The 15,308-nt window shown below is 33.4% G+C and overlaps 1 long non-coding RNA gene across 1 annotated transcript; it reads right to left on the bottom strand.

Moving 5' to 3' along the window:
- Positions 1 to 6,215: 6,215 nt before the first annotated feature.
- On the bottom strand, positions 6,216 to 15,060 carry LOC120351923. The gene is made up of 3 exons (XR_005571634.1): positions 14,962 to 15,060; positions 14,147 to 14,221; positions 6,216 to 6,755 (listed from the first exon to the last, which is right to left on the bottom strand). It is a non-coding gene; the product is annotated as an uncharacterized LOC120351923 (long non-coding RNA).
- Between the last annotated feature and the right edge of the window lie 248 nt (positions 15,061 to 15,308).

Genomic DNA, 15,308 nt, shown 5'->3' with positions numbered 1-15,308 from the left:
CCCCTAACTTTTTCACATTTGTTGAACAAGATAAGGATAGCAACACCATTGCAAATCATACACTATCATTATAACGTGGACCTCACAATAGATACTCAAAGAATACTTTTGAATAACTATGTTATAACTGTGACTGTTGCTGGCCGTTACTCTGTTTCTGAGACAAAGAGAAGCTCCTGAGAAAAGAGAAGCATCAGGAAAAAAATAACCTCAAAATTGGAGAACTAACTGATGCATCATCTAGACAGACAATTGAGGTTATGTTTCGAAATAGTTACTAGACTTGAAAAAGAACAGACTGGGATGGACAAATAAAGTTATGATGGGTATAAAATTTGGTACAAATTTCCTCCATAATAAAAACTGTATGTTGTAAAAAAAATTGACATATCTTTACTATAAGTCAAACAGGCTTTTCATTTGATAATTGAGTAAATGAGACTGCATTTGGAAATCTGATTAGAGGGATATACAATGAATAATAATACATTTTATTCCCATTAATATACAAATAAGCAATCTAATCAATAGAATGTACACAATATTCAGAAATACAATTTATGAAATTTATTACAAATATAAATAAATTGCATTTTTTCGGAAATTAACCTACTCAACTATGGGAAACCCATGTTCTACAGCAGGTGTAATAGTAATACATTAAGTTTAGAGTGGGGGTGCAAATGAGCTTACTTGAGAAAGTGAGCTTACATATTGTTCGAAATTTATGTTTTTCATATTATGCCTTCCAGTTGTTGTGATCCAGTTTTTAATGGCAGATTTAAATTTTCTTGAGTTCATTCCTATTATCTTGGTCACGTGACGTGTTTAGTATTGGGGTTATGTAAAAAGCATTGGTTAGATAGGCGATTGATTACAAGTTTCCATTCTGTATCTATTCTGTGTCGTAGCTACCGAAAACCCCCGACAGTAGCCGAGAGCGCACAAGTCTGAATACATCGCAGCAGCCGGTTGCGATCAATGGGATCGATCCTTTCTTTGATTCTTTGTAATTCTTAGAGGCAAAATATCTTGAAATACATTCTTAGTGTGCGTTTAGTAGGTATGAAGGATATTTGTGAAAAATTTCAAGTTTCTAGGCCAAGCAGATGGGCTATAATGTGATTTTAAATGAAAAATTTTGAAAGATTCCCCCTCCCTGGACACCCTATTAACCCAGTCGGAATTTTTCTGCCCAGATCTAAGTTTTTTAGGTAGCTGAACAAAAAGGTATTTTATGATTTTCGATAACCATTGTTATTTTACTAAAAGATAGGATAAGTTGAATAGTTTCCTTTTCAGTGGGAGTTTCGACAACCCACAAAACTCATTTTCATTTGAGGAAATAACGAAAAGGTGCATATGACCTTATTTTTTTGCTCAGCTTGCCAAAATACCCCTCATCCAATATTAAAATTTTCGACTGACTGTACAGTAAGTCAGTCAATCTATCAGGGCTCGAATAATTTTGAAATTTTAATTAAATAAAAATGGAAGAATATAGTTTATCTATGTAAATAACAACACCTTCATACAAAGACATATCAACTGCATGCGTTTTCATATTGCCGATACAGCATTGATAAAACTGTAGACGTTTATTTAGCAGTTTAAAAAAACTGTTAGCTGAAAAATTAATAATCCATACCATGTGTAGGCCTATACATTGCATCAGGAGAAAGAAGTTCAAAACTATGGTTTTCCTAAACATATGTTTTTGAGATAATTTCTTTGATGCAGATGTTTCACATTCGTCATATATAGAGTTTGTGAAAAAAAATTATTGATTAACAAAACAATGCAATTATTATATAAATAATAATAATAGATTATCAAAACAATACTATTATTATATAAATAATAATAATAATAATATTATAAAAACATATTTATCAATTATCAGAACAATATTATTGAGGTTGAGTGGAATCAGGTAGAAAGCAATAATAGAACAAATGTTCTTTTTACTTTTTTGAATTTCTATCATATTATTTTGTTATTTCCAATGATTACAACATATGTTAGAATATCACATGTCAATAAATGAATTATCTCATTTCCATAATATGGCACTCACCTTACCATGTTCATAACCTTACTTAATAGGATCCTTTTTCATCCTTTGAAACCCTTAGAGACAAAATATCTCAAAATCCGTTCTTAGTGCGCGTCTAGCATGTTTGAAGAATATTTGTGCAAATTTTTAAGTCTGTAGGACAATTAGTTTGAGCTGTAGTGTGATTTTACATCAAAATTTTCGAAAAATGCCCTCTCCTGAACCCTCCTGTGCTCCTGATCGAAATTTTTCTGCATAGATCTAATTTTTTTTCGTAGCTGAACAAAAAAGTTCCTCATGACTTTGCTGTGCGATGAGCGGTTAAAAAGTACAAAATTTTGGGGGGCCCCAGCTCCCTCAGGGGGGCAAATTTCTGAAAATACTTTCTTAGTGGATGTTTTCAGGCTATCATAAACAATCGTGCAAAATTTCAAGTTTTTAGGCTCAGTAGTTTGGGCTGTGGTGTGATTTCAGTCTGTCGGTGCTTAGCCTTTTTATATAGTTAGATGACTAAGCTATACCTTCAAGCGTTTGGAAGCATGATGCCTCCTTCATTTCTCGTCGCCATTGAATATCGGGCAAGAAGTCAGGCGCCCAGACAGACTTATATGGGAAACATCGACTTTCATTGCGTTATATCTTTCGACATACTTGATGGATTTCAATATAATGTTTTTCAACTTTTCATCATTTCCATTACCATATGATACAATGATTTGTTCATTGAACTTTATTTTTAACTCGACCAAACATCTAATTTAGTGAACCTACCTCACTACAGATTTTGATCCATTCTATTAGCAAATGAATCTCATTTTTACAATATTTCCTATTACCATGTATTTAGAATATGGAAAATAAAACATTTATTATAGATTGCTAATATTACCGTATACTTTATTAGATGGCAAATAAAAAATTAACTGTTATCACAATATTTAGTGAAACTGTTTCCATTCGTTTTGCAACTTAAGTATAGGTACCTAACTATACTCTTATACTCCTATATTTATAAGATAATAAATAACTACATATTATAAGAACGGGAAAAATAAAACAAAAATTATAGATTGCTAATATTACCATATATTTTATTAGATGGCAAATAATAATAAATTAACCATTATTACAATATTTCGTGAAACTGTTTCTCATTCGTTTTGCAACTTAAGTATAGGTACCTAACTATACTCTATACTCCTATATTTAATATAAGATAATAAATAACTACATATTATAAGAACGGGAAAAATAAAACAATAGCAATGATGAAGGATTTATAGACAATTTTAGCAAATAATATTTTTTATAATACAAATTTAGCATACAATTTTCATAGTTCACAAAATATTACAATATAAGACAAATTAATGGAATGGAATATGGATACCTATATTGGATCTATGGAAATAAAATATTTATTATAATATTACCGAGACTAATATTTTATTACTTGGCAAATATGATAATGAATCAACCTAAGCACAATATTCCTTGGAACGATCATTTGGCACTAGGCTTAGCCTTCATGAAACATGACCGATGAAAATATAAAAATACTTATGTATAAAAAGAAATATTTTCATCTGGCACATGCAGATTCGTACATCCATAATCACTGCATGAAACTACCATACTTTGAATATTTTTTGTTGCTTCAATAAAAAAATATTATCATTTGAAAAAGGCTCTTTTTCTACACAGCGAATACAAATACCCGACTTCTTGCCCGAAATTTCTGGTAGCTACACTAGCGCAGTGGCATCATAGCGGACTTCGCTCTTCTTAATCTTATTCTCTATATCAATGGTAAAAGCTTTACACTTCTCGGTTTAAAGGTTATGTTAACACTGTTTATTGCTTACATGGAGTCGTCTTAACCATAGAAGTGGAATTTGGAATGTTTACCTGGTACAAGTTGAACTTGGAATGCTGACAACATGGCCAGCTTGATTTGTTCTGTAATTCTAGATTGATGATATTGAAATAATAGAAAATTGTTTCTATCGAAGATTCATAAATTTATTGGGATTAGAAAAAACATTCATTAGTGGATTCGCTCTTGATTATTTTTAATTTTATAATTTTTCAAACACTATTATCAAGTTGGCTTGACCGGCAAATTCAAATTATCAGCCGGCAAATTCAAAAACTAATAAAAATTAAAACTAACAAATAATTATTATGTATATAGCTTATATTCACTGTAATAGTTGAAATCTATTGTTTGGTTCTATTTATTGATTCAATTGTAGGTCTTTCAGTTGAATAGTAATAGCTTTAAAGCCATTAAACTGTTATAACTGAATGTAGGTATTATTGGTTTCGCCGGTACAAACTGCTTTTCAGTTTAACCGCCAAGTTCAATTTCACAAAATCAAAATGTAACTTGCAGAGTCCCAGCAAACTGCATTGAATCTAATTGCATTATATTTTCTTGACCTCATGGATACCTCGAACTTTCAATAAAATTCACAATAAATTGAACAAGAATTTCGTAGTGATAAATTATCACTAATTTATTATCACTATTCGTGGAAAAGGTATTACATACAGCTTCTGTCTATGCTGTAGAAGGATAGAAATCACTCGAAAAGTTAAATCATTATTTAACATGCTCATCATTTTAATCATTCATTCATACATAAGGTGTCCCTATACAGTGGGGTACCCAGTTTCTTATTTAGTATCTTCACTGCCATTCTTATCTTTCTTCCATGTTAATCTGGATCATCATATATTCGACCAACTTAGATGTAACAAAAACTATTCATTTGTTTATCAATCAATCAAAGAAGTCTGCCACATGTGTAAAAATAATTATATTATCCTAACATAATACTTATATTATTACAACGTTGTATCAACTCATTTTTGTTCTTAAAGATAAAAATGGTCAAACAAGGTTTTACAAATTAGAACCTACTATAGGCCCCAAAACTGAAATGAACTTATGATATGATGATGTGAAAACAGTGCGTTTTTTATTTGTGGGGCCTGATATGTAAAAGTAGGCCTACAGTACCGTACTAAAAAGGTACAGCACTACTTTGTACAAACTTGTATGACTGTGGGGACCTTTAAATGCATGACAAATGTATATATATAGGCTATGCCAATTAGGCTTTTCAATTTTCTTCCCACAAATAATGTAGGAACAATGGAAATTAACTGTTTTGAAAGGTTTGTTAAAGTGGTGCCTGTATAATGTACGAGGTACATGAATTATTTTATACTAATTTTATGTTTTATTTGCATGATTTATAATGTTGTGCTATGTTACTGCTGTAAACTGAATATTGACCAGTTGGCCTAAATAGTTTTTGTTAAAAGAACTCACCTTTTCATGTGATTTGGTTCATTAATAAGATATTGTCAAATTTCACTAAAACTTTATTAAAAACTTTAAAACAGAACCATGGTTTCACGTAGTTAACCAACGCATCATCAGCTGTACTCATTAAATTGGTTCATTAAATTTTTTCCATAATTTCACTCTATTTCCTATTACTAAAGGCCATTCACGGTCAAACAAGTTTGTACAAACTAATACCGCGTACTTAACAACATCACACCCCAAAACACATTGTAATATGATGTGAAATTTAGTGTTTATTCTATTTGTGGGGCCTGAGAATTTAATTATGTAGGCTATTAGTTTGCGCAAACTTGTTCGATCGTGGATGGGGGCCTTTAGGCACAAATTAACATGTACCAATGATTTTGGTGATATCATTATGATCTTTCAGTCAAAATATTGCCGTATTCAATATTCACCTTCTTCTTACAAGTCAATTGACACTTTCTTGACTTTGACACGTCAATGGACTGATATTGTTTCCATCATAACAGGCTACAACTCATTATTTTCCGCATTTGGTTTTCAAAATGAATACTAAATATTATTCTACGAATATACAATTTTTGTTATATAATGGATCTTCTAGTACTCTACGCTCTAATGAATCACCACTGCAAACTGCTTGTGCACTAAAACATGATAAAATGTAGACCATCTAAATATTTAATAAAAATATGAAGCATAGAAGGATTAACTAGAATAAATAAATAACATTTTAGTCCCAGGATAGTAAGAATCTACTAGGATCAGTAGGGTTTACTAGGAATGATGTGTTGAAGTGAAATAATAATTCCCAACATTAATAGAATTGAATTTATTTACAAGCATACAACATAAACAAGAACAGCTGAACAGTGACGTGGTGGTGGTATGTCACTGACATTTTGGCACTCCATATAGGCCTATGGTCCAATGCACACTGGATTGGCATTTCGCCAAGCCACTTCTGTTTGCATTCAACCATTTATGTTTGTATGTTAAAAAGTCAGCGCCACTCCAAAGCCACGTCATTTCGATGTGAATTGGGCCTATAGGCACTTATCTGTGTCGTACCAGAAGTCTGTCTTGAAGCTCAAATACTAAAATTAAACACATGGAGAACATGCTAAGGCTATGAGTCCCCCAGCTAACGCTGTATTATCTGCTCAATGGCAGGGGTATCATCGGCGCCACCCGACTCACTGTAGCTCTTTCTGCTATGTTTAATAATAAAGTTATGATGTTGGATGCTTGGTTCCTATTGTTAGATGCAGAATGGAAACTTGGTAACACACACGATGGCTTTTGATGTTCACGCTTTCTATCCGTCCATCTACACTGTGTAATATGTTTTGGTGTCTGAAAGAGAAAAAAACAAACGAATTATTGATTGATCGAATGATAAAAAATAAGTTGGTGAAATTTGAAAATAACATTAAAAATTTTCAAGTTCTAGCGATAGGTAGGAATGGTAGAATAAATATTTTGTAATATACTTCTACTTACAGTTCACTAAGCATAAGACCCAATTCACACCAAAGTGGCGTAGAGGATTCTCACACCTCTATAATTATAGGAATATGGTCCAATGGAAACAGAATGGACTTGGTGCTACATCTCTTCTGTTTGGACTATATTATAGGCGTTTTGCGCAAAGACTGATTTGCTTGAACAAAGTGAGGTAGGAACATGGTGTATTGGGTAGACGGGGAGATTTCCAGGGAAGTTAGTGCTGATTTTTGAGGGTATTAATGTAAGTCGGGAATATTCCCATTGGGAAGAAACTTATGATTGGGTAATATTTCTCTGCCCAAGAAACCATGGGAATAAATTGCATTAAAATAGTTTATATTTATCAATTTCAATCACATTTGACAATCATAATCAATAAATCATCCATTCAAAAAAGCAGTGTAAAAAGCTCACAAATTACATCAATTTTTTAGACTTTACTTTGAGTGAATCAGTGATATCCTATATCGATGAATCAAGTTGGGTTAGTTAGATAGTATTAATTAAATACTATCGATTTTAATGATTCAAGCAAAGCGTCCCTTTCTTTATTCTTTATCATAATAAGTATTTCTTTATTCTTTATCATAATAAGTATATCATCAAAATGATAGGGAGAGGAAAAATAAGGTAACCCTGTGCTGTTCCTCTCCCAAATTTAGATAAAGTTAGCCTACACATAGTCCGAAATATGTTAAGTCTTGTAGTTCTTCACTTCACAAAATTTTCAGCCCTAAAATATTTTCAAATTTACATGCTCCAAAACCAAGCCTTCGTAGAAAGAATATAACACATTATTATCACAAAAAATTAAATATTCACATACTAATGAAATTTTGAAGGAGCGAACATTCTAGTATGTTCTTTATTATTTTATTTGTGGGTTTAAATTATTGTGAGCTTCTTTGCAAAGTAATAGATGATTTATCATAATTCAATTTCTTGAGCAATACAAGACGAAGTGAACCCAAAATTCAACTTCTTGAGCAATTCAAGACGAAGTAAACCCAATATTTTGTTGACTAAGCTTACTTGACTGTTAGGAATATGAGTATAACAGATTTAATTTACAAGACATAAAATGAAAGTAGCATCATAATAGTGGTACCGTATACAATAATCAAGGATGTGCACCACGCTTTTTGATTCTTTTTACTGGTAAATTATCAAAGTATTACGAATTGTATACTATCAATTTATTCATATATTTGACTAATTTCAAGAAAAAACTTTTATCATTTTTACTTTTTGATATATTGGGCGCTTTGAAAGCGCCAAAAGTTCAAATCTTGGGGTAGATCCATTACATCATAAATGATAGCAAATGAATTCATACTTTGAGGATGGATCTTTCCCAATATTTGAACGTTATGCGCTTTTAACGCGCCTAATATCAAAACGAAAAAATTATGAAACTATTTTTTCCTTGGAAATATTATCTATTCAAGTATCTTGATAGAATTCAAATCAAAATACCTTCGAAATGGAACCAATAATAAGTTTACAAAAGCGTGGCGCGGGGCATTAAATTATTAGAAAATGAATGCTTACTTACTTACTTACTTACTTTACTTCCTAGGTCCTCCCGACGGTCGTGTGTCCGTGGAGTCGTCATAGTTGTCCCGGGTTAGTCCAGGTGTGTAGCAGTGTGTTCCCCAACATACTCTGCTACTGAGTAATAGGGTCTTGTCAGCAGGTACATCTTCAGTGTTCTTGGGAATGTCCCAGTATTGACCATTGATTTTACATGCAGCGGGAGCAGATTGAAGAAGAAAGCCCCAGTGTAGGCTGGTGATTTTGCAGTCTTAGTGAGTCTGTGTTGGGGAAGATCAATATTATTCCTGGTTCGGGTGCTGTAGGTGTGTTGTCCGCATCTCAGCCTGGGGTTTGTTTTCACCACCGCTAGTACTGTTTCCATGATATATAGTGAGATCACTGTCAGGATATTATACTGCACAAAGAAGCCCTTACAGTGATCCAACATATTTCTTCTCAGTATAGTGCGTATAGCTCTCTTCTGTATACACAGTACTCTGTTGAGGTTGCTATTGTTGCCGATCCCCATGCAACAATGCCGTATTTGAGATGAGATGAAAATAGGGCATGGTAGGATGTAAATGCTGTCTTCTCATCTGTTATATTGCGTATTCTGCGGATCACATACAGTGCTGAAGATAGTTTTTTACACAGGTGATCTATGTGGTTTTGCCAGGTGAGATTTTTGTCCACTAGAATTCCGAGGAATTTTGTATTGTCGGCCTCCATTATTTCTCCATTCAGGGGTTCATGTTGTTGATTTCTATTTGTGAATGTAATACAGACTGTTTTTGTAGTGTTGATGGTAAGGTTTAATTTATTGCAGATTCCTTTAATTTCATTGAATGTAGAATCGATTACTTCATTTTTAGACATTCCTTGCTAGTGGGCATAAGTATTGTTGTGTCATCTGCAAACAAAATGCATTTTTTATCAGGTTGTAATTCCTTAGAAAAGTCGTTTATATAAATGAGGAATAGCAGGGGGCCCAGTATCGATCCCTGTGGTACGCCCTTAGTGACTGCTTGTATGGATGATCTATAGTTGATTACATTGCTATTGATTTTATGTTCTACTTCAACATATTGTTGCCGGTTTGTGAGGTAGTTTTCTAGCCAGGCAAGTGCATTTCCTACAATTTTTAGTTTTTTGAGTTTGCTTTGTAGTATGTTGAAGTTTATTGTATCAAATGCCTTTTGTAGATCAATAAAGAGTCCACAGGGGGTTTATGTTCTTCCCACATTTTTGTAATCTCATTGTGTAAATTTGATATTGCAGTCATTGTGCCGAGGTTCTTTCTGAATCCATGCTGCTGTTTCACAAGTAAATTGTTGTCTTCAAGATGGGATATATTTGATTATAGGCTGCTCTTTCGATTATTTTTGATGGTGTAGGCAGATTAGCAATCGGTCTGTAATTCCTGGGATCAGTTTTGTCACCTTTTTTCAGTTTAGGATAAATCTTTGCCACTTTCATGTATGAAGGAAATTTTGCTTGTCTTATAGATGAGTTAGCAATGTCAAGAAGTGGCTTTTTCAACTCGTCCTTGCAATACTTCATTATTTTTCCTGTAATCTCATCATATCCAGCTGAGTTACTTGGTTTTAGGTTGTCAAGAAGGCAGTCAATGTCTGATTCTGAAATTGTGGAGAAATCACTGAATAATGGAGCATCAAGCATCTCATCCTCACTATCTAATGCGTGCATATTTGACTTTGGTGGCGGTTGAGTGAATATAGAATTGAAGATATCACTAATATGCTTGGGGTTTACTATTTTTCCGTTTTCCCAGTTCAGCACTAGGTTGTCCTGTACTCCTAGCTTGTTTTTGTTTCTTTCATTATTGATAATCTTCCAGAGAATTTTTGTTTTATTATTAGTCTTTTCAATTCTACTTCTTATCTGCTGCACTTTCTTCTCTCTCACTTCAGTGTCATAGGCCTTCTTTAAATTAGAGCATTTTTCTTTATCTTCCAGAGAGCCTGTTGCCAAGTACTGGTTATTTGCTTGGAGTAGTTTGTGTCTCAATGTCAATGTGTTATTGTCCCAAAAGATATTTTTTTCGGATGTAGTAATTTTTTTTAATTCTCGAGGCATTGCACTATCCATACTTATCCGCATTATCTTCAGAAAGTTATTATATTTGTCATCTACTTGAGGAGAGTTTGTCACCCTTGTCCAGTCAGCCTGCTGAAGCAATGTCTTTAGTTGATTTAGATTTTCTGTGGAGAAGTTTCGGGTGTGTTTATATATAGCATTTTCATATTCTACCGTACTAGTTACTTTGCAGATGACAGTGTGATGGTCGGAAATTTGGTTTGGGTATGCTTTAGTTTCTATTGTTTTTGTGTCCATATTGTGATAACATCCGTCAATGCTAGTGGTTGAGTTTTGAGTGATTCTTGTGGCAGGCATCCTGTAGATTTGGCAGCCATGCTGTGTCAAGATATTTTCTAGGTCCTTACAGATTTGGCTCTCTGGTTTTAGAGTGTCTATGTTGGTGTCTCCAAGGACAACAATCTTGAAGCGCTTTCCAGAGTATTTTTGAAGTAGACTTCCAAGTCTGGATAGGAATTCATCTTCTGTTCTGGGGTATGGAGATCGATAGGTGCCAATAATGATTAGGTTCATCTGCCTCATCCGTACTTTCACCACTACTGTTTCAAAAAGCTGTTCTGCAGGTGCATGTGACTGGTCTAAGTTTACTTTCTCCATGTTCAGTTGAAGGTTGCTTCTTTTATACATGGCAATGCCGCCCCAGAGAAGAGTTTTACGACAATAGTTTGCTATAAGAGTGTAGCCAGCAATATTGGTGTGTAGTAGGTCTTCCTCTCTGAGTCCATGCTCCGAAAGAACAACGATATCAGGGGTGTACAGACTCAGATCCATGCTCAACCTCTCCAGTTTTGATTGCAATCCCCTTTGTAGATTCAAGTGGTAGATGGTGAGTGACTTATTTTTCCCATTGCAAGTCCGTTTGAAGGATTGTTGATTTTTCCTGTGTTCCTTGGTATGTGGAGTGTGGTTCAATGCTGTTTGTGGCTATGAGATGCACTCAATGAGGGCTCCAGAATTCTTCCCCCTTTCAGTTCGTATTATACTACAAATGCCGGCCTTCAATATGTTAGCTCCCTCTTTATTGAGATGCACACCGTCCCAGTCAAGGTGTTTCCTCTTCAGTTCATAAGTGTAGTCCAAGAAGTTAATTTTCAGCTGATCCGCCATGAAATGAAGTGCCATGTTTGTTTCCTCAATAAACCTCATGTTGCAGTCCTCTCTGACCGGTATGGAGCAGACATACCACTCGGTCCCCGGAAATTTCCTCTGGTTTGCTTCAATGGTGAGCCACAATGGTCTCATGACATGGTTTGGTGTTCGCGCAGTTCTCATATTATTTGTTCCGATATTCATAATTACTTTGTCTGGCAGGACAGTCTGTGTTTTGAGGTATCTACTCACGTCCTGTATTCTACCGCCAGGGATTATCTCGATTGCAGTCTTACATTCCTCATCCTTGCTCAGTGCCAGATTTACGTTCCTCAACAAAGAGTCTCCAATAATAAGTACACTGCTGCTCTCATCTGGGTGTGGTTTTGGTGCGCCTCCAACAGCTTCTGTGGTTGTTTGTTGGATCTGGGCTGGTAGGTTGGCTTCATCACCCATACGGGTGCTCTCCTTGGCTATAGGTGCACCACGCTCAGACTCACCGACGAGGACTGATGCAGCATTTTCGACCTTTCTTCTAATAGGGCAGCAAGGCTCCGGGTGGATACCCTCTGAAAATTCTCGAATTATATTCTCCATACTATATATTACCTCTGTTTTCCTTGCCACTATCTCCGATAATCTGTCATTATTCACTTTTAACATTTTAATTTCGTTTTTTAGGTCTTCTATGTCCTCATGTAAAAATTTGATAATAGTATCATAGTTATTTGTTTTGTTTCTGGCAGTAACATTACTGTGTGTTACGCTATTTGTGTCAGATTTTGATAAATCATTGTCAGTTTTGTTAAATAATGTAGAGATATGAGTGGCTTCACTATTAATGTGGGACTTACATTCTTCGCACATCCATATCAGGTCTGTGCCTGTTCCGTCTCTCATTGCATCATAATGATTGTCAGAAATATTTACACATTTTATGTGATACCACTTACTATCATTGCAATCACAAGTCACTGCGCGATCATTATCCTTAACTATTTGCTGGCAAACATTGCACAAACATTCATTCTGTTTTTCCTGATATACGGGAGCCTTTGAAGTTTTTTTTCCCATTATAATAATGTCAAGAAGTGTAGCTCAAGAAGTACTCAAGGTTATGTTAATGCTGTCCTAATACAATAGATTACATAAAAGCTGTACCAAACAATAAATTACATAAAATCTCTGCACAATCAGTTTGTAAACGTAGGGATGTATCACAGTCAGAATATCACAGCAATTAAAATCACAGTTGTCGCTTCAATAATTCTAAGATGCAGATTAGAATTACTCATGAGAATCCTATTCAGCTTATCGCCATGTCAATGTACATAAAAAATGAGGACAGTTCAGAATTTGAGATTTAAACGTTCATGGAAAACAAGATACTGTTGCTTCAAGCTATATTTAGGAGAAAAATTCAAATTTCTCACAAATAACAGTATAGAGTTCAAAGTAGCATAGAATTATTATAATTCAAGTGGTTTCTAACTTATTACGACAAGCTACAGTATGGCCTTTGCAATATTTTTCCTGTCAGTAGGTAGAAGAATAAGTCTTGATGTGGTGATTAAGAAACTGTCTAACGATTAAAGTTTATAACAATTGGAATCACTTTTCTATAAAAATGTAAGTCGATAATATATGCAAGTTCAATAATATTTATGAAAAGTAAATGCTAAATAGTACAGTATGCATGATGGAACAATCTCACCAAGTTTCAACGTTGTTTTGAGGTTACTTCGGTTCAATGCAATTTACTAATTCTCAGTGCTTTTTCTCGTAGAATTTTATTTTTAAAACATATTTATACAATGTATTGTGTCGCAAACGTGAGTATAAACCATTTTAATCACTGTTTTTAAATAAATACACAAGTACCCTTATTCCTCCTCACACTCATCAAGAAGTGATAAATAATTATTTATTTTTATTCTAATCATTATTAGGATATAAATAATTATTTATTCTAATCATTTCAATATAACTTGTTTATAACTGTTTATATGATTATCAATAAGTTTAGTTAAAAAGGCGTTTTCTTAGTAATCATACAAAATAATCATAAACTCCGGGCATTTATGAATTTTGGGAATCAACTCCCAGGGAATACATGTTTCTGATCTTGAATTTCTGGGAATTTTGCATCATAAGTTGAGAGATGTTTGATTTGAAATTGAGTTCTTAGTCAATTACCAACTCAATTTAAAATCATACACCCTCTTAAACATAATCATTGACGAAACAATTTATAGGTTTAATGGTCGAGTTAGATTTAATAAGTGGTGTCCAAGATTCAATAATTTATTAGATTTAATAAATGGCCTAGAAACTGGGCATAAGCGTAATATAATCTGACAGTTTTAAATTGGCAGGCAAGTGAAACAAGTTTGAATGTTCTTGTTTGGGGATGAGACTTGTTTAATGGATTCTAGATATTTCCGAATAATAATTGTTCATCTCTAAGACCAATGATCAAGTAACGCATTACTCACCGTCAAAGTATTTTGTGTCTTCATGAACAGGCCTCTCTACACTGACATGGGGGTAGATTACAGACTGCATGTTTTCTGAAAAATGAGAAAGTGTTGGATATGAATGGGAAGAAAAAAAAACTAAAATTGTAAACAAATTAAAAGTTTAAGCTAGGGACTTGCTCCATTCAGGATGGATTAGAAACTTATGCCACAAAACTCCTGCAATCATTATTTTTTCCTGAGGAATAAAACATAATTACTTATTTTAAACAAGAATGAAAAGTTAGGTAATAATATTACATCAGATATCCATTATAGAAGACAGTAGACAGAGAATCGGAAACTCTGTTCTTCTATCTCTCTCTCCACTGTTATTATAACAATAATAAAAGCATATTATATTATAATATAGTAATATTTGTAAAGTGTCTATATGTAGACAAGTATGCACAATTGAAGTGCATTAAAAACTTGTTAGTCTATAAAGATCTAGATAGATAACAATAATTTTTACAGACGCCATTTAGTAAAAATTCTAACACAAAATAAATTATTAATGTCAAATGCATTATAAGAATATTTACATGCAATTTAAGATGCATTATAAGAATATGCAATTTACAGGGCTAGGGCAAATCTTCCAGTAGCAATGTTTGTTGGTTTTACAAAAAGTTATGCTACTGGTTACGGGAATGAATAATTATTGATAATCCTGAAAAGCTAACTAAATCATAACAATAATAAAAAGGCAAAAAATTCTTTTTTTTTGAATAATAAATTGGATCTGTTTATTTTTAAAAGTTTGATTTTCAATCAAAATTTGTTTGTCTTACCTGGAACCTGGTACAGTGAAGAATAACATCAATCTTCATCATTATTTTATGTTATCATACAGCTATATAGTCTAGCTCAAATCGATTCTGAAAAATAATGTTATTTTTCTCATATTTGTTTGATAAATTTTATATTAATAATCTCTAATTAATGTTAGTTGCACAGAAGCCGGCTAAATTTTAACCGTGATTAATTTCACGAGAACCAATCAGAAAAGGCATTTTTTATAAGACGGTTTGTCTGATAGGCTCTCCTGGAATTAATCACGATTAAAATTTAACCGGCTTTTGGCACTTAGTCATGATTTAACAATGAAACAGACAATCCTTTTTCATGTATTGTTGTG

The sequence above is a fragment of the Nilaparvata lugens genome, chromosome 6, assembly GCF_014356525.2.
Source record: "Nilaparvata lugens isolate BPH chromosome 6, ASM1435652v1, whole genome shotgun sequence".
Taxonomy (NCBI): domain Eukaryota; kingdom Metazoa; phylum Arthropoda; class Insecta; order Hemiptera; family Delphacidae; genus Nilaparvata; species Nilaparvata lugens.
Note: the sequence above shows the minus strand (reverse complement) of the source record. Positions and strands in the feature narration are given on the sequence as shown.